General features: G+C 41.5%; 1 protein-coding gene across 3 annotated transcripts in view; it reads left to right on the forward strand.

The window, feature by feature from the left end:
• Window positions 1-1092: 1092 nt before the first annotated feature.
• Window positions 1093-18449, forward strand: part of GLIS3 (GLIS family zinc finger 3) — a 524679-nt gene continuing 507322 nt past the window's right edge. For 2 of the 3 annotated variants that reach the window (XM_060102228.1, XM_060102229.1), the window contains exon 1: window positions 1283-1369. The gene's annotated coding sequence lies outside the window, so the exon portion shown is untranslated. Of the gene's footprint in view, window positions 1370-18449 lie in introns of all 3 variants that reach the window. The other variant, XM_060102230.1, reaches the window with a different exon arrangement.

Below are 18449 nucleotides of genomic sequence, written 5' to 3' on the forward strand. Positions count from 1 at the left end.
TGGGGACAGCCTCTTGAGGGCTCTGACCAAACCAAGCAGAAGGGCTGGGGTCACAGCTTAGGTGAGGTATGAAGTTGAGGATGTTGGATTCTTAAGAATGGTCCACTATATAGGTGCAACATATGCAGGGGATGTGCCTCCATTCCTAGAAGCCCGTGTTTAGAATTTTACATCTTGTAACACTTCCATCACCTTCCTCTCTTTTCTGCTTATTCTTTACTTTAAAAAGTTGCCAAAGGCATCTTCACCTATCCATTTTCCAAGTTATGTGCATTCAATCCTGTATATTAGAAAGACCCTTTTGCCATTTTCCACTTTTTAATTTTTCTCTCCATTTTACTACTGCGTGTTTTTTTTAAACTTGTTTATGCTTTGACATTAACTCTTGTCGAAATGCTGACGCTTTTGCATGTTAAAAAAAACAAAACAAAACACCGTTCAATAAATAAGGCCCAAGAAGAAGGTGAAGTGTCTTCCGGCTGTTACCCGGTTCTGGAGTTCTTTGACTCCTGGCGCACGGGAAGGACTATGTGCTTGATCGCGTCGAGAGGGAGACACAAGCTCGGCCTTCGAATTGGCCAGCCTGGTGACCAGCGAGCCCGTCCCCCCTTCCCCCTCCCGCGCTCACACTCAGGAAGCAGCTGCCTACAGGCCGGCCCTCAGCGGCCGCACACACATCCACTCTCCTCCCAGGCCGCCTCCCTCCCTCCCTCTTCCCCCTTCCCCCTTCCCCTCTCCCTGCAGCCGCGTCCACACTGCGCCGCCAGGGCAGCCCAGAGCGTGGCGCGCACGGGCACCGGCGCTGGGGCCGCCACCACTGCTCCTCCCCGCAGCCCCGTTCGCTGCCCGCAGCCGTCTAGGCTCGCACCAGCGTCCTCCCGACGGAACCCGCCGAAAGCAGTTAGCCAGCATCCCGCTCCGGCCCCCAGGCGCACCCCCAGGCCCAGGGCGAGGATGAACAGGACGCGCGAGGCACAAAGTGGAAACTCAACTTTTTAAAGATATTATTTTCTCTGTGTGTGTGTGTGTGTGTGTGTGTGTGTGTGTGTATGCGCGCGCGCGGGGGGGGGCGGCAGAATGAGCTGATGCCGAGGGTACAGCCACCCCACTTCTGCCCCCTCCTCCCCCTGCCGCCGCTGCCCTAGCACACGCGCGCGCACACACGGCGCTTGGGCCGGGTTTCCGCGCCTGTCCCCCTGCTTGGATGGGAGTTTTCATTTCCGAAGGAGGCAGAGCCGGGGGAGCGCGCTGAAGGGCTGGAGCCCCAAGTTTCTCCTCGCCAGCGCTGGCCGCCCGCTGTCACTCGCTCAGGCTGGCCGGGGGAAGGGACCCGCACGCCAGGCTTTGTTGTGGAAATCCCGGTTACCTGGTAAGTGGATGCCATAGGAACTTTGCTCGCAGGCGAGAGATGGGAGAAGCCGGGCGCTTGAGAATGTGGGGGAGTTGCAACGCTCAGAGATACAAACTAGGTATTAGAACTGTTACCATGCTGAGCGGGTGGCGTTCGCTCAGGTTTAAGAATACGTGCACTCCAACACCCAGATTCTCTAAAAGATCTGTTTACTGAGATAGATAGCAATTCTCAATTAGGAGTCAAGCTGTGTTCTTGTCAGTTGCCTAAAAGCGTCGACTGAAGAAGACGGAGAGGAAATCAACAAGGTTTTAAAGTTTTTCTAATGAGGAAGACTTTTTTTGTTTTTGGCTTTTCTTCTAAACTACAGGGTCCAGAAGGCTACAAAATCAGGGCAAGTTACGGAACGCAAGGGCATGGTTGTGCACGCCACCCATGAGTCCCCCACTGAAGGGAAACTTTGGAGAAGTGGGAATTGATGGGTTGACATGAGGTCTCTCTCCCGCTCATCAGGCTTTAGTTGCCTTTGCCAGTTCCACGTGTTTGTGGAGCTCTAACGAAGGCTGTTTTCCATGCTGTGCCTCACCCAAGCCCATGTCCCTCCCCACTGCTCTGGAGGTCCTCCTGTAGGGGGTACATTAACTCCTCGTGGGGACGGGTCCAGCGACTCGCAGCCACCAGGTCTTGTAACTATAACTATAAACCCACGCCGCAAAATGCACAGATTCAGACGCGCACACTCCCCACCAGGTTTGTCACCTCGCGTTTACATTTTTATAGGGCCCGACAAAATGTCAGCACTGTTTGGAAAATGTCTCAGTCTCGGGGACTTTGTCCTGCGCACAACTCCAGTCCCTATAAATGACCCTGTGTGTATTTTGAAGTCGCCCGAGGCCGCTTTCTGGAAAGCGTGAGTGAGCAGCCGGCTTTCTCCTAAACACACACCTTGCCCAGAGCGACACTTGCAAGTTACTCACTGGAGCTGACAAGTCACTTCGGTGATGAGGAAGTCACCCAAATGTCTGGAAAACTTGGCCCTGACGGATTTGTCATCCTGTGGATGATTCAATTAGGTACCTGTAGGGAGAAACTTTCTGAAAGGTCATTTCTGGCTTCCCGAGTCGCACCCTCGACTTGGGGGTGTCTAAGAGGCAAGAAGTGAAAGAACAAGGATTAGGACGATAGCTGGGTGGGGGCTCCGGGCGGGCGGGAGCGTGCGCTCCCGGGAGCGGCGAGCAGGCTGCGACTTCCTCGGGATCCGGGATTGGGCCGGGCAGCGCGCTGCTGCTCCCTGCCACTTGGACTTCCCAGCCGCGGGCCAGCCGCAGCGCTCATTCGGCCCCGACTTACTCAGGACTGGGTTGCACAACAGGAAGCCTGCACGAGTTTGTTTTGTTTTGCTGCGCTTGGACAAGGCCGAGGGTTAGGGGCAGAGGCGGCCAGGGAGTAACGGGGTCGCAGGAGCGCGTCCCCAGCAGGGCTTTGTCGCCTCTGCCTCCCCGGACCCGCCCCTCACTCCGCGCCAGAGAGCCCAGGGGCCCCGGCCTCGGATCCCCGGTGGCCAAGATAGGGGGGTCGTGAGCAGATAAGGGCTGCCCTTCTCCTGTCCTGCCCCACACGCTTCTCCTTCGCCCGGCGGGTCCCCGGCACCTCTCCCGACTTCTCCAGCCCTCCTCCTGGCTGGAGAGCCGCCCCCCTCGGTATTCCTCACCCCCTTACTAGGCTTTCCTGGACATCAGCTGGGCCCTCATCCCTGCAGCATCTAAACCCAGGGCAGGGGGGTGGAGGTGGAGGGTACTTCCGGAAACGCAGGGACTTGATAGCTGGAATTGCGGCCCCTTCTTGCAGAGAAGAGGGCTTTGCACCCTCTCCCCACCTACTTGCAGGACATAGCGTCGCCCCAGAGTTTGGGCCTGGGGCTCTGGAGTTTGAGAAGAGGAATGTTCTGCAGCTCCCCCCAGTGGACCAGTTCCCTTTAGGTTGTGGAAAGAGGGAATCTCAAGTATGATGAGATCTTGGTGATCACCTACGGATGAAGAAACTGAGACCCAGAGAGTTTTAGGAGTTTTGCCCAGGGCCTCAGAGCCAGTTGTCACAGTCGCAGGGCAGACAATCAAGTTTCCCAGTTCCCAGTTCAGAGAGCATTCCTTGGCCTGAAGGTGAACTCAAGACAAATGCAGAGTCTCATTCTGTCCCTTCTGAAAGCTTTGATGAGTCATGATTTCTGCCTTGGTAGTTAGCCAGACGTCTGTTTCCCTCTCTGTAGCATTTCTGACTGGACCTCCCTTTTTACATAAATGGGGAAACTTTTTTTTTTTTGTATGAAATTGATTTGTATTGGTTTAAATTTTTCCATTCCTTCTTTTCTCCCTCCTTCAAGTTTGCTTACAGTGAAGTGTGAAACAGGTGCAACCAGCAAAAGTTTGTAGAAAAAGGATCTGCCACAATGAATGTTTGAAGCCACTTAGAGACAGGAGAGTGTGATGTTATTTTTGCAGTTGGGAACTGTTGAAGTTTAATGATCGCCTTTGAATGCTTTACAGTTTTCATATGTTTTCACTAGTTGTCTATGCAGCCAGATTAGCCCTAACACTACCTTGGAAAGGAAGAGTGGGGGATTTCTTTTCCATTTACTTTCAAACACCTTTCCTTGTTGGTAGTTGAAGTCCTTTCCTTTGTTACCCAGAGGACTCAGTAATCCTGCAGTGTGAATAGTTAAATCTAATTGCTGCTGTAACTCCATCTCTCCTTGGTTCACATTAGGCTAGTTTGAGAGAGCATCTTTTCTCTGGTTCCCCATACCATACAAGTTCCTTAATAGTAAAGGGTTTGTCAGAAATTGAATACTTGGGGGGTTGGTTGGTTTGCTTGGGAGGAACTGATCATGTACCAGCCCTGCCTTCATTTATATGGCAGGAAGTGGTCTTTCCATCATTTCAGAAGAGAGCTCAGTGTTCTCAGTCTTTTTTCTCTGAGTGTTCTTTCCTGCTAGTAAATTAATTTGAGGACATTCTTTCCGGTGTTGTCTCTTTCATATTGTAGTTATTGATCTCTGGAGTTGTAATGTTAATTTGTAGTTCTTCCAGAGTATAGAAGGAGTACTTTTTGAAGGAGATAATTCAGGAAGTGGCATCCTGTGGACATTCTCTTCCTTGGAGAAGTCATTTTCTGTGTAATTATTTTCTGTAGAGGATATTATAAGGAAGATTGAAATACAAGACTTAACATTTAACTTTTCTCAAAGTTTGGTTGGCTAATAGACTCAGGACTGAAAATAAATTTAAAACATAAATAAATGGCACATAGGAAATCTGTGCAATATAATCATGCCTTACTCTTTCCAGGAGGATGAAACTTACAATAAAGTCTTTGAAATGACATTAACATGTAGTTTGATTAAAAGATGCTCAAATTCCAAGTTTTCCTAGTTTTCCACTTACTTGAGGCAGAGTTGACACAAAGTCCAAAATTTGTATTGAGATAAAATATTTTTATTGAGATAAAATAAAATATTGATAAAGTACATACATACATCTTAAACTTGATGAATTTTCACAAACTGAACACAACTGAATAACTAGCATCTGGATTAAGAAATGGAACATTACCAACACCCTAGAAACATCCCTCTTACTCTCTTCTCATCACTATCTTCCCCCAGCCCTTCCAGTCACTGTATTTTCCTCAAGAGTAATGACTGCCTTAACTTCTAAGAGATGTAATAATGTTGCCCGTCTTTTTAATACTTTATGTAAATGGGATAATTCAATATGCACCCTTGGGTCTGGCTTCTTTCGCTGATATAACAACCTTTTAGTAGGTCAAATAATTTGGACTCCCCTTTAAAGTTTAGGGGAACATTTTGGCTTGCAGAAATTGGTTGGTCAGGCGTTACTTAATATGACAGAATTAAGGAAAAACGCTGACAGAAGCAGAATCCTATTCTCCATCCTAATGACTGTCTGATTAGGGAGACTGAACATGAGTGAAGCTGTAGAGTGAAGCCAGCTTAGGGTGAGCAAGGAGAATGCTGAGGAGAAGCTACCACTGTGACAGCCCAGAATGCATTCGGCAGTCTGTCTGTTAGGGACAGCAACCCCGCCCCTCCCCTCCAGCAAAGAAGCACCTGGGTGAAAATACTGAAATGACTGTATTTGTTTTGTGACTTTTAGTTAGGATTTCTCATTGTTCACGAGTATGCCAAGGTAAAGACAAGAATAATATGCCGGCTCAGAAGAGTGAGATGGAGTTTTTATGCTGCTTTGTTCTAATAAAGAAAGGAATAGACTGGGAGGAATAGACCAGGAAGCACACAACTGTAATTAAACTGGTTCCACAAGGCACAGAGCGTAAGGTTCATGATTTTATGGTCACACCTTACTTAGACTATGTTTATTCAGGCAATAAATGATAAATATAGGATATTAATGTATAAATATATAATTATATATTTCATTTATACCATGCTTTTCAGTATAAATAAGCAGTACAGTGTGATAAATATAAATATAATAAATATATGTGCATAAATGTATATGAAAAGTCAATATGTATGACATGGGTACTGTGAAAAATATAAATATATAGGTATAATATAAAATAATCTGTGTACCTATAAGGGCTGGGGAGAGTTCAAAGGTAATTTAGACACAGTCCTAAAACTTAATGAAATTAGAATTTAGACAGGAAGATGAAACATAGGCATATAACTATAAGGCAATGCAGAAAGTTATGAATGTTAAAGGAGGTGTACATAAAGTGAAATAGTCAACATTTATTGGATCCTTCTATGTACCAGACAGTGTGCTAAACAAGTAACATGCATTATCTCATTTAATATTCTGTAATGCTGTGAACTAGGTACAACAGTGTAATTCTCACCATTTTACAGATCAGAGACAGAAGGATTAAGAGAGGATCAGAGAAGGCCTAAGGTGGGGTGGGCCTGGAGGTTGAATAGAATCTGGATTTGGGGAAACGGAGGGCAAAAGAAGGGAGGAGGGGAAACACCACTCAGGTGGACTCAAAGGCAATATGTAGGATGAACAGAAACAAGGATCTAATCATTTTCTACTTTGGGAACAAAATCAGGGGATTTATTTGTAAAACTGGAATCATGAAGGCTCTAAGTAGTTGAGAGCAGACTTGAAGTAAAGAAAGCTGGTGGGGGCCATTCTTGTCTGACATGATCTCTTCAGGCCAAGAATGGGAACAACTACACATTCCTTCAGCTGCAGCAAGCCTTGCAGAACTGCAGATGGGCAGATAGGATTACAGTGCAAGATCAGACACTGTCCCAGGCTCCTTGATAAAAAGGTCAGGCTCTCTCAATGTCAGTTATTTCTGAAGTTCTGAGCCAGATCTATGAAGTTTCATTTCTAGGCCTGCTGAATACTGTACACACAAAACTAACCAGATGCCAGGCCTATGTATGAATTCTTGTTATTCCTGTGTGTGAAGAAATGGATTAATGTTTTCTCAACCTTTGCAGCATGACCAATAGATTCCACTTCTGTCTGTAACTTGACTGAGTCATTCATGTAGGGTTTTTTTTTTTTAAATAAATATGTTGTCATGTTGGTTAAGGGCCTAGTCATTGTTGTGGACATTCATACTTCTGCAGTGATGTCAGTGAACATAATTTAACTTGTATAAAACTTCTGTCTACCAACGGCTAAAAATAGTTACATTGGTTACTTTTAAGCAATAACTAACTACACCGAAGGAAAGAAATCACTCAGTTACACAAGTGATAGGGATAATTTAATGTATTTGAATATTTGGTTTAATGATTGCTAAATTCAGTTTATTTCTAGAATCTTCCATAGGTAGATGTTTATTATCCTTTTGAACGTATAATGAGTTTTAGCTTTGCAAATAGCTATTCACATGGGCTGAGTAGTTATTTATACATACTAGGTGACAAAGAATGCACTTTCATTTGCCATATTTTAAAACCTGTGTATCTCCTTGTGTGAGGATGGATTTTTTTTTTTTTAAAGAAAAATCTCCAGCCAGTTACTTTTCCTTTATATTTCTGAAGAAGCCTTTGTGTCTCAAACCATGGCCATGTGGTGTTTGTTCACTCTTTGCAATTCAGGTAATTAATTCAGTGGTGACATCACTGGGAATGTGTTCGTTTTTCCATTTCAAATTCCTCTTCATAAGATCTGATGGTTAACTCGTATTAAGAACAGATTTCAAAAAAACTCAGTTCTCAAAGGCAGTTATGTGTTAATTTATACTTGCCCTCTTTATCACTGTAAAAGTGAAGTTTTATTCCAGGGAAGGTCATGTACCCTTTACAACAAGAAAGATATAAAATTGTCAGTCATTTTGATCCTGATTCTGGTAGTCAGTTGATTAACTGATATTTGTAGAGCACAGCTGATCAGTTGATACTAAATAAAAGATAAAGTGAAAGATAACAGTGGTAGGAGTGTAGCTTTGTGTGATTTAAGCCTTATTTTTCATAAAGCTAAAAATGTCAAACATTTAGATCTTTTCTTTATAATGGCTATATTATGGTATTTGTTTTACTTTGGTTGTTTAATTCTGTCTATGTCTACAGATATTCCTGGTAAGTACCTGGGCAGGCAGATAGTCCAAATGCTTCCATAACAGTAGCTTTTATGCCTTTTTGTCTGTAACCCACCAGAAAATATATTTTTCATCTTACCCAGAATACGCTATATGCATATAGCTATGCAGACATATACACCCACAAATCATTAAAAGGAAACAATTCTTAACCATTAATATATTTGATGCACATCGATAGCTTCTATTTTATTCTAGTTGGTTCTATTTCATTAAAAAAATGTTTTGCCATTGAATAATTGATTTCAGGGCTCACCAGTGGATTGCCATCAATTTGAAAAACAGTGCTTAGAAACATTACTTTGTTAAACATAGATCTAGGAAGTTATGGCCCATATTCACCTTGGGCCAATGCATGGGCCAAGGCATGGTTACCTTTCTGAACTTACCTATGTTTGTCTCAAAAATCTTTTTGGTTTCAAGTTCGTTCTCATTGTGTGTGATTTCTTGCAGCTGACTAAGGGAATCCCTAACTATCCCCCTCTCTGTTGCCATTTTTTGGTAGGGCCATATTTTTCTAGAACTTTCTGTACTCATTGATGAGTTCATGACTGAGGCAGAGTTGATGAAACACTTGTAGGTAATTGCTACTAAAAATAGTGACATTTAGTAAGTTAGGGGGATATGAGAGTTGCATAGATGCATTGAAGTGTGGAAAGTAGATTCTAAGAGAGGTTATTGAACTTCTAATAATGCCCTCCAGCAGTATTCTCCTGAAGGTTCTGAATTTCTTCCAGAAATCCATAATCACTAGCATCGTGTGGAATGTTCTCAATGCTGCTTCTGATTTTTAAGTTAGGATTAACTAACTACAGAATAAATTCCTGCATTAGATTTGGTCATTTTTTAGCACTCCCTTCCCCTCCCCTTCCCTCTCCTTCTTTCTGTCCCTCTTCTCCCTTTCCCTTTCCTTCCTTTCCTCAGCGTCCTGTCCATATTTACTACCCACATTTTTAGTATCGTAGCCACTAATTTGATTAAAAAGGCACTGCCAGATATTTTACTCCATAAATTTAGGGAAGATTATTTTTGAGAAAATTTTATATAAAAAAGTTAAAATGTGTACATCTCTAATTCGATAGCAAAGAGTTGTAATCACAGATTAAAACAGAGTCAGGAATTCTATCAGATGGGATCCATAAGTTCATTATATTACCTTTTCTGAGTGGTCTTTGGTAGAATGGTCTTGAATTTCTGAAGGGAACACTGATTTGTCTTCATACCTTTAAGTGAAGTACGGTATAACTCAAAGCTAAACTTCTTTGATTTCATTTTATTGGTGATTATATTGCTTGAGTAATAGCTATAAACATCTTAGTATTCAAAATAAATATGTTAATATTCTCAAATTACCTATATTAGACCTTGGGAGTGCCCAAGTGACTATATGGTCTATATGTACTAGTTACAAGGTGTAACCTCCCTAAGTTTCCACTCTACATCCCAAATGTGGAATTATTCCATCCCTGTTTCTGTGTAACTTCTGTTGTAAAGTCTGTGAGTCTGTCAGTCTCACTGTATAAAGTTATGAAAACACAGACATGATCAAGTAAGCTTTGTTGCTGGTTACTTAATATACTTTCAATTTAGAGAAATGATATTGTACACATCCAATGCATTTCTTCTATAGTATCTTCCAGCTTCACAGGCACATGTTTGCACTTTCCTCTTGTTAAAATTGCAGACAAGAATAATTTTGATTTATTGGTGACATCTAATATAGCTGTGTTTATATTGTTGCCAATAAAATGACTTACACGATTGGTTTTTGTTTATACAATCTTTTCTGAGGAGTCAGTCACCTCTGTTAGGACAAGGTACATTCTGCTTATTAAAATGAACTCTTAGGATCTAAGAACATTCAGCTCTATCTGTCCTTGATTGAATTGCAAAATGTGCTTCACACTGCAGCCATGCATGAGAATACCTTATATTATCTATCAATAGGCTTTTCATTTCTATATTCTTCTGGCTACAAAGCTGTAACTAGAGAAACCCATGGGAATAGCAGGGGCCTATTAGCGATCAAGGCAGTGATGTTGAAAAGGCAATGTTAATGAAATTATACAATCATTAACCCGAAGCGGGAAAAATAAAAAGAATCAATAAAAGCTCTATTTTAGATGGTTTAGACGTATATATAAGAAGCCAGCCCAGGAGCAGTTTGTTTGCTGACCAGCATTTTGTGTCTCATTATCAGGTTTTCTATGCAGGGTAAGAAATGCTTGTGGCATAAGGAATGGAAAATGTAACAAAGGCTAAATGTAGCCTAAGGAAATGAAATGATGTATGAAAATTAATAATTAACTGGCTCATCAGATGAATTATGACTCTAGATGAGTCTGTTAATAATATTAACTAAGAAAGGGCTTTTGGCTGTAAATAGACATTATGGAACTCGTGTTTTTGGAATGTTCTTGAAGGGATGAGTTAACATTGTTCTGTGTAATCTTTTAATCCACAAGGCACAGTGCCTCGAGTTTTGGGTAGAAGGTAGAGTCATGATCTTGTATTTTGATTAAAGTCATAGCTTTTCCAGAAATCTAATGAAATTATCATTAAGTGATTTTGTGCCTTGGTTTTCTTAGGAGTTAAGTAACTTCCTCTCTGACTTGACTTACAGGAATGTGTTTTAAGAGTTTTCAAGTGGCCGAAAGGAAAGATTTATTAACTTATGTTGACTCATATAGCAGAATGGATGAAGATTTTCATTGTTTGAACCAAAGAAGTATTAAAAATCTAAGTGTATTGCTATGTCAGATCCAAAGTACCCTAAATTTATACTTACAGGGATTCCATGCTTTTTCTTTTTCTTCTTTTTTTCTGTTGATGCCTGGGTTTAGAGTAGTTGGATGGAGGACAGAGGAGAAAGTAATGGTGGAGAACTTAATTAAGTTTTTATTTTTTAATTTTTTTTTAATTTTTATTTTTATTATTTTTTTATTTTACAAATTTAATCAGTTATACATATACATATGTTCCCATATCCCCTCCCTTTTGCGTCTCCCTCCCACCCTCCCTATCCCACCCCTCCAGGCGGTCACAAAGAACCGAGCTGATCTCCCTGTGCTATGCGGCTGCTTCCCACTAGCTATCTACCTTACATTTGGTAGTGTATATATGTCCATGCCGCTCTTTCACTTTGTCACAGCTTACCCTTCCCCCTCCCCATATCCTCAAGTCCATGCTCTAGTAGGTCTGTGTCTTTATTCCTGTCTTACCCCTATGTTCTTGATGACATTTTTTTCTTAAATTCCATATATATGTGTCAGCATACAGTATTTGTCTTTCTCTTTCTGACTTACTTCACTCTGTATGACAGACTCTAGGTCCATCCACCTCATTACAAATAGCTCAATTTCATTTCTTTTTATGGCTGAGTAATATTCCATTGTATATATGTGCCACATCTTCTTTATCCATTCATCCGATGATGGACACTTAGGTTGTTTCCATCTCCGGGCTATTGTAAATAGGGCTGCTATGAACATTGTGGTACATGTATCTTTTTGAACTATGGTTTTCTCAGGGTATATGCCCAGTAGTGGGATTGCTGGGTCATATGGTAGTTCTATTTGTAGTTTTTTAAGGAACCTCCATACTGTTCTCCATAGTGGCTGTACCAATTCACATTCCCACCAGCAGTGCAAGAGTGTTCCCTTTTTTCCACACCCTCTCCAGCATTTATTGTTTCTAGATTTTTTGATGATGGCCATTCTGACTGGTGTGAGATGATATCTCATTGTAGTTTTGATTTGCATTTCTCTAATGAGTAAAGATGTTGAGCATCCTTTCATGTGTTTGTTGGCTGTCTGTATATCTTCTGTGGAGAAATGTCTATTTAGGTCTTCTGCCCATTTTTGGATTGGGTTGTTTGTTTTTTTGCTATTGAGCTGGATGAGCTGCTTATAAATTTTGGAGATTAATCCTTTGTCAGTTGCTTCATTTGCAAATATTTTCTCCCATTCTGAGGGTTGTCTTTTGGTCTTGTTTATGGTTTCCTTTGCTGTGCAAAAGCTTTGAAGTTTCATTAGGTCCCATGTGTTTATTTTTGTCTTTATTTCCATTTCTCTAGGAGGTGGGTCAAAAAGGATCTTGCTGTGATTTATGTCATAGAGTGTTCTGCCTATGTTTTCCTCTAGGAGTTTGATAGTGTCTGGCCTTACATTTAGGTCTTTAATCCATTTTGAGCTAATTTTTGTGTATGGTGTTAGGGAGTGATCTAATCTCATACTTTTACATGTCCCTGTCCAGTTTTCCCAGCACCACTTATTGAAGAGACTGTCCTTTCTCCACTGTACATTCCTGCCTCCTTTATCAAAGATAAGGTGACCATATGTCCGTGGGTTTATCTCTGGGCTTTCTATCCTGTTCCATTGATCTATCTTTCTGTTTTTGTGCCAGTACCATACTGTCTTGATTACTGTAGCTTTGTAGTATAGTCTGAAGTCAGGGAGCCTGATTCCTCCAGCTCCATTTTTCGTTCTCAAGATTGCTTTGGCTATTCGGGGTCTTTTGTGTTTCCATACAAATTGTGAAATTTTTTGTTCTAGTTCTGTGAAAAATGCCATTGGTAGTTTGATAGGGATTGCATTGAATCTGTAGATAGCTTTGGGTAGTAGAGTCATTTTCACAATGTTGATTCTTCCAATCCAAGAACATGGTACATCTCTCCATCTATTTGTATCATCTTTAATTTCTTTCATCAGTGTCTTATAATTTTCTGCATACAGGTCTTTTGTCTCCTTAGGTAGGTTTATTCCTAGATATTTTATTCTTTTTGTTGCAATGGTAAATGGGAGTGTTTCCTTGATTTCACTTTCAGATTTTTCATCATTAGTATATAGGAATGCCAGAGATTTCTGTGCATTAATTTTGTATCCTGCTACTTTACCAAATTCATTGATTAGCTCTAGTAGTTTTCTGGTAGCATCTTTAGGATTCTCTATGTATAGTATCATGTCATCTGCAAACAGTGACAGCTTTACTTCTTCTTTTCCCATTTGGATTCCTTTTATTTCCTTTTCTTCTCTGATTGCTGTGGCTAAAACTTCCAAAACTATGTTGAATAAGAGTGGTGAGAGTGGGCAACCTTGTCTTTTTCCTGATCTTAGTGGAAATGGTTTCAGTTTTTCACCATTGAGGACGATGCTGGCTGTGGGTCTGTCATATATGGCCTTTATTATGTTGAGGAAAGTTCCCTCTATGCCTACTTTCTGCAGGGTTTTTATCATAAATGGGTGTTGAATTTTGTCAAAAGCTTTCTCTGCATCTATTGAGATGATCATATGGTTTTTCTCCTTCAACTTGTTAATATGGTGTATCACATTGATTGATTTGCATATATTGAAGAATCCTTGCATTCCTGGAATAAACCCCACTTGATCATGGTGTATGATCCTTTTAATGTGCTGTTGGATTCTGTTTGCTAGTATTTTGTTGAGGATTTTTGCATCTATGTTCATCAGTGATATTGGCCTGTAGTTTTCTTTCTTTGTGACATCCTTGTCTGGTTTTGGTATCAAGGTGATGGTGGCCTCGTAGAATGAGTTTGGGAGTGTTCCTCCCTCTGCTATATTTTGGAAGAGTTTGAGAAGGATAGGTGTTAGCTCTTCTCTAAATGCTTGATAGAATTGGCCTGTGAAGCCATCTGGTCCTGGGCTTTTGTTTGTTGGAAGATTTTTAATCACAGTTTCAATTTCAGTGCTTGTGATTGGTCTGTTCATATTTTCTATTTTTTCCTGATTCAGTCTTGGCAGGTTGTGCATTTCTAAGAATTTGTCCATTTCTTCCAGGTTGTCCATTTTATTGGCATAGAGTTGCTTATAGTAATCTCTCATGATCTTTTGTATTTCTGCAGTGTCAGTTGTTACTTCTCCTTTTTCATTTCTAATTCTATTGATTTGAGTCTTCTCCCTTTTTTTCTTGATGAGTCTGGCTAATGGTTTATCAATTTTGTTTATCTTCTCAAAGAACCAGCTTTTACTTTTATTGATCTTTGCTATCGTTTCCTTCATTTCTTTTTCATTTATTTCTGATCTGATTTTTATGATTTCTTTCCTTCTGCTAACTTTGGGATGTTTTTGTTCTTCTTTCTCTAATTGCTTTAGGTGCAAGGTTAGGTTGTTTATTCGAGATATTTCCTGTTTCTTAAGGTGGGATTGTATTGCCATAAACTTCCCTCTTAGAACTGCTTTTGCTGCATCCCATAGGTTTTGGGTCGTCGTGTCTCCATTGTCATTTGTTTCTAGGTATTTTTTAATTTCCTCTTTGATTTCTTCAGTGATCACTTCGTTATTAAGTAGTGTATTGTTTAGCCTCCATGTGTTTGTATGTTTTACAGCTCTTTTCCTGTAATTGATATCTAGTCTCATAGCATTGTGGTCGGAAAAGATACTTGATACAATTTCAATTTTCTTAAATTTACCAAGGCTTGATTTGTGACCCAAGATATGATCTATCCTGGAGAATGTTCCATGAGCACTTGAGAAAAATGTGTATTCTGTTGTTTTTGGATGGAATGTCCTATAAATATCAATTAAGTCCATCTTGTTTAATGTATCATTTAAAGCTTGTGTTTCCTTATTTATTTTCATTTTGGATGACCTGTCCATTGGTGAAAGTGGGGTGTTAAAGTCTCCTACTATGATTGTGTTACTGTCGATTTCTCCTTTTATGGCTGTTAATATTTCCCTTATGTATTGAGGTGCTCCTATGTTTGGTGCATAAATATTTACAATTGTTATATCTTCTTCTTGGATTGATCCCTTGATCATTATGTAGTGTCCTTCTTTGTCTCTTCTAGTAGTCTTTATTGTAAAGTCTATTTTGTCTGATATGAGAATTGCTACTCCAGCTTTCTTTTGGTTTCCATTTGCATGGAATATCTTTTTCCATCCCCTTACTTTCAGTCTGTATGTATCTCTAGGTCTGAAGTGGGTCTCTTGTAGACAGCATATATATGGGTCTTGTTTTTGTATCCATTCAGCCAGTCTGTGTCTTTTGGTGGGAGCATTTAGTCCATTTACATTTAAGGTAATTATTGATATGTATGTTCCTATTCCCATTTTCTTAATTGTTTTGGGTTCGTTATTGTAGTTCTTTTCCTTCTGTTGTGTTTCTTGCCTAGAGAAGTTCCTTTAGCATTTGTTGTAAAGCTGGTTTGGTGGTGCTGAACTCTCTCAGCTTTTGCTTGTCTGTAAAGGTTTTAATTTCTCCATCAAATCTGAATGAGATCCTTGCTGGGTAGAGTAATCTTGGTTGCAGGTTTTTCTCCTTCATCACTTTAAGTATGTCCTGCCACTCCCTTCTGGCTTGTAGAGTTTCTGCTGAGAGATCAGCTGTTATCCTGATGGGGATTCCCTTGTGTGTTATTTGTTGTTTTTGCCTTGCTGCTTTTAATATGATTTCTTTGTGTTTAATTTTTGACAGTTTGATTAATATGTGTCTTGGTGTATTTCTCCTTGGATTTATTCTGTATGGGACTCTCTGTGCCTCCTGGACTTGATTAACTATTTCCTTTCCCATATTAGGGAAGTTTTCAACTATAATCTCTTCAAATATTTTCTCAGTCCCTTTCTTTTTCTCTTCTTCTTCTGGAACCCCTATAATTCGAATGTTGGTGCATTTAATGTTGTCCCAGAGGTCTCTGAGACTGTCCTCTGTTCTTTTCATTCTTTTTTCTTTATTTTGCTGTGCAGCAGTTATTTCCACTATTTTATCTTCCACCTCACTTATCCGTTCTTCTGCCTCAGTTATTCTGCTATTGATCCCATCTAGAGTATTTTTTATTTCATTTATTGTGTTTTTAATCGATGCTTGATTCGTCTTTAGTTCTTCTAGGTCCTTGTTAACTGTTTCTTGCATTTTGTCTATTCTATTTCCAAGATTTTGGATCATCTTTACCATCATTATTCTGAATTCTTTTTCAGATAGACTGCCTATTACCTCTTCATTTGTTAGGTCTGGTGGGTTTTTATCTTGCTCCTTCTCCTGCTGTGTGTTTTTCTGTCTTCTCATTTTGCTTATGTTACTGTGTTTGGGGTCTCCTCTTTGCAGGCTGCAGGTTCGTAGTTCCCGTTGTTTTTGGTGTCTGTCCCCAGTGGCTAAGGTTGGTTTAGTGGGTTGTGTAGGCTTCTTGGTGGAGGGGACTACTGCCTGTGTTCTGGTGGATGAGGCTGGATCTTGTCTTTCTGGTGGGCAGGTCCACGTCTGGTGGTGTGTTTTGGGGTGTTTGCAGACTTTTTATGATTTGAGGCAGCCTCTCTGCTAATGGGTGGTGTTGTGTTCCTGTCTTGCTAGTTGTTTGGCATAGGGTGTCCAGCACTGTAGCTTGCTGGTCGTTGAGTGAAGCTGGGTGCTGGTGTTGAGATGGAGATCTCTGGAAGATTTTCGCCGTTTGATATTATGTGGAGCTGGGAGGTCTCTTGTGGACCAGTGTCCTGAAGTTCGCTCTCCCACCTCAGAGGCACAGCGCTGACTCCTGGCTCCTCAATTTGGGATGATTTGTTGTCTATTCATGTATTCCACAGATGCAGGGTACATGAAGTTGATTGTGGAGCTTTAATCCGCTGCTTCTGAGGCTGCTGGGAGAGGTTTCCCTTTCTCTTCTTTGTTCTCACAGCTCCTGGGTCTCAGCTTTGGATTTGGCCCCGCCTCTGCGTGTAGGTCGCCGGAGGGCGTCTGTTCTTCGCTCAGACAGGACAGGGTTAAAGGAGCAGCCTCTTCGGGGACTCTGGCTCACTCAGGCCGGGCGGGAGGGAGGGGCACGGAGTGCGGGGCGAGCCTGCAGCGGCAGAGGTCGGCGTGACGTTGCACCAGCCCGAGGCGCGCCGTGCGTTCTCCCAGGGAAGCCGCCCCTGGATCCCGGGACCCCGGCAGTGGCAGGCTGCACAGGCTCCCGGAAGGGCGGTGTGGACAGTGACCTGCGCTCGCACACAGGCTTCTTGGCGGCGGCAGCAGCAGCCCCAGCGTCCCACGCCCGTCTCTGGGCTCCGCGCTTTCAGCCGCGACTCGCGCCCGTCTCTGGAGCTCCTTTACGCGGCGCTCTTAATCCCCTCTCCTCGCGCACCAGGAAACCAAGAGGGAAGAAAAAGTCTCCTGCCTCTTCGGCAGCTCCAGAGTTTTCCCGGACTCCCTCCCAGCTAGCTGTGGCACATTAGCCCCCTTCAGGCTGAGTTCTCGCCGCCAGTCCCAGTCCTCTCGCTGCGCTCTGACCGAAGCCCGAGCCTCAGCTCCAGCGCCGCCCGCCCTGGCGGGGGAGCAGACAAGCCTCTCGGGCTGGTGAGTGCCGCTCGGCACCGCTCCTCTGTGCGGGAATCTCTCTGCTTTGCCCTACCCAGGTATGTGGGGAGTTTCTTGCCTTTGGGGAGGTCTGGGGTCTTCTGCCAGCGTTCAGTAGGTGTTCTGTAGGAGTTGTTGCACGTGTAGCTGTATTTCTGGTGTATCTGTGGGGAGGAAGGTGATCTCTGCGTCTTACTCTTCCGCCATCTTACCCGGAAGTCTCCTAATTAAGTTTTTAAATAGAAAGATGCTCTTCCAGTGGAATCCTACCAGTCAGGTTTTGATAGTGATTAGTTGTGATTTTACTTTCCGGCAAAGTGTAGGAAAATTTAATCCCAATGCTCATTTTTCAAGGTGGGTGTTGTCTTTCAGCACATCTCTGATGTGATGGAGACAGTAGAGATTACTGTTATTTTTGCTTTCATATCCACCCAATCCCTTTGATTTAAGTGCCATAGGTATAAAAAATCTACATATTTATCCTTCATCATAGTTAATGAGTATTTTCCATAATCTTCCTTTTCTTAATTATCTGGAAGAACAAAATTTCAAGTGATTATCACCAAATTCTTCATTTTGTGGCTGAAAAACTGTCCAGAGATGTTATAAATGATTTGCCACAATTAGAACTCAGGTGTCCTAACTTCTAGTTGAGTACTCTATTCACTCCGACTCAGTGAGGATGGTTCTTTCTTAAAAGTTAGCTGTTTATTCCTTTTTTGTTACCAAGTGGGCTTAGAATTATGATCATATGACCTGGCCAAAAAACACGTAAAATATTATATAATATGAATAAACAAATTGATTTTTAAATTCTGGTGTCAAATGCTTAAAAAATTTGTTGGTGTAATTAATGTGAAAACTGGATTATTTGGCATATTTTCTCATACAGTTTATTTTATTTTTGTCTTGAGGCTGGTTTTTCTCAGCTCACACACAATTGACCTATTGGTTTTTCTTTATGGTATTAATCACTTTACTGTCTGGCTATTGCTTTTTTAGTAATAAAATTTAAGTACATTTTTGTTGTTGTTTTTACTTTCACCCTAAAGCTATTTAAAACAGGAGTGTGGTTTATAAAAAATAAAAATGAAATAAATATCTGGGCAGGTATGAGTTCTGATAATTAAGTTCTCAGTTCTTTAGTTCTTTTTCCTTCTTACAAACTCACCTTCTTAATGATCTAACCTAATGCTGAGTACTTACTTATATGTTT

Source organism: Mesoplodon densirostris, chromosome 6 (assembly GCF_025265405.1).
Source record: "Mesoplodon densirostris isolate mMesDen1 chromosome 6, mMesDen1 primary haplotype, whole genome shotgun sequence".
NCBI lineage: Eukaryota > Metazoa > Chordata > Mammalia > Artiodactyla > Ziphiidae > Mesoplodon > Mesoplodon densirostris.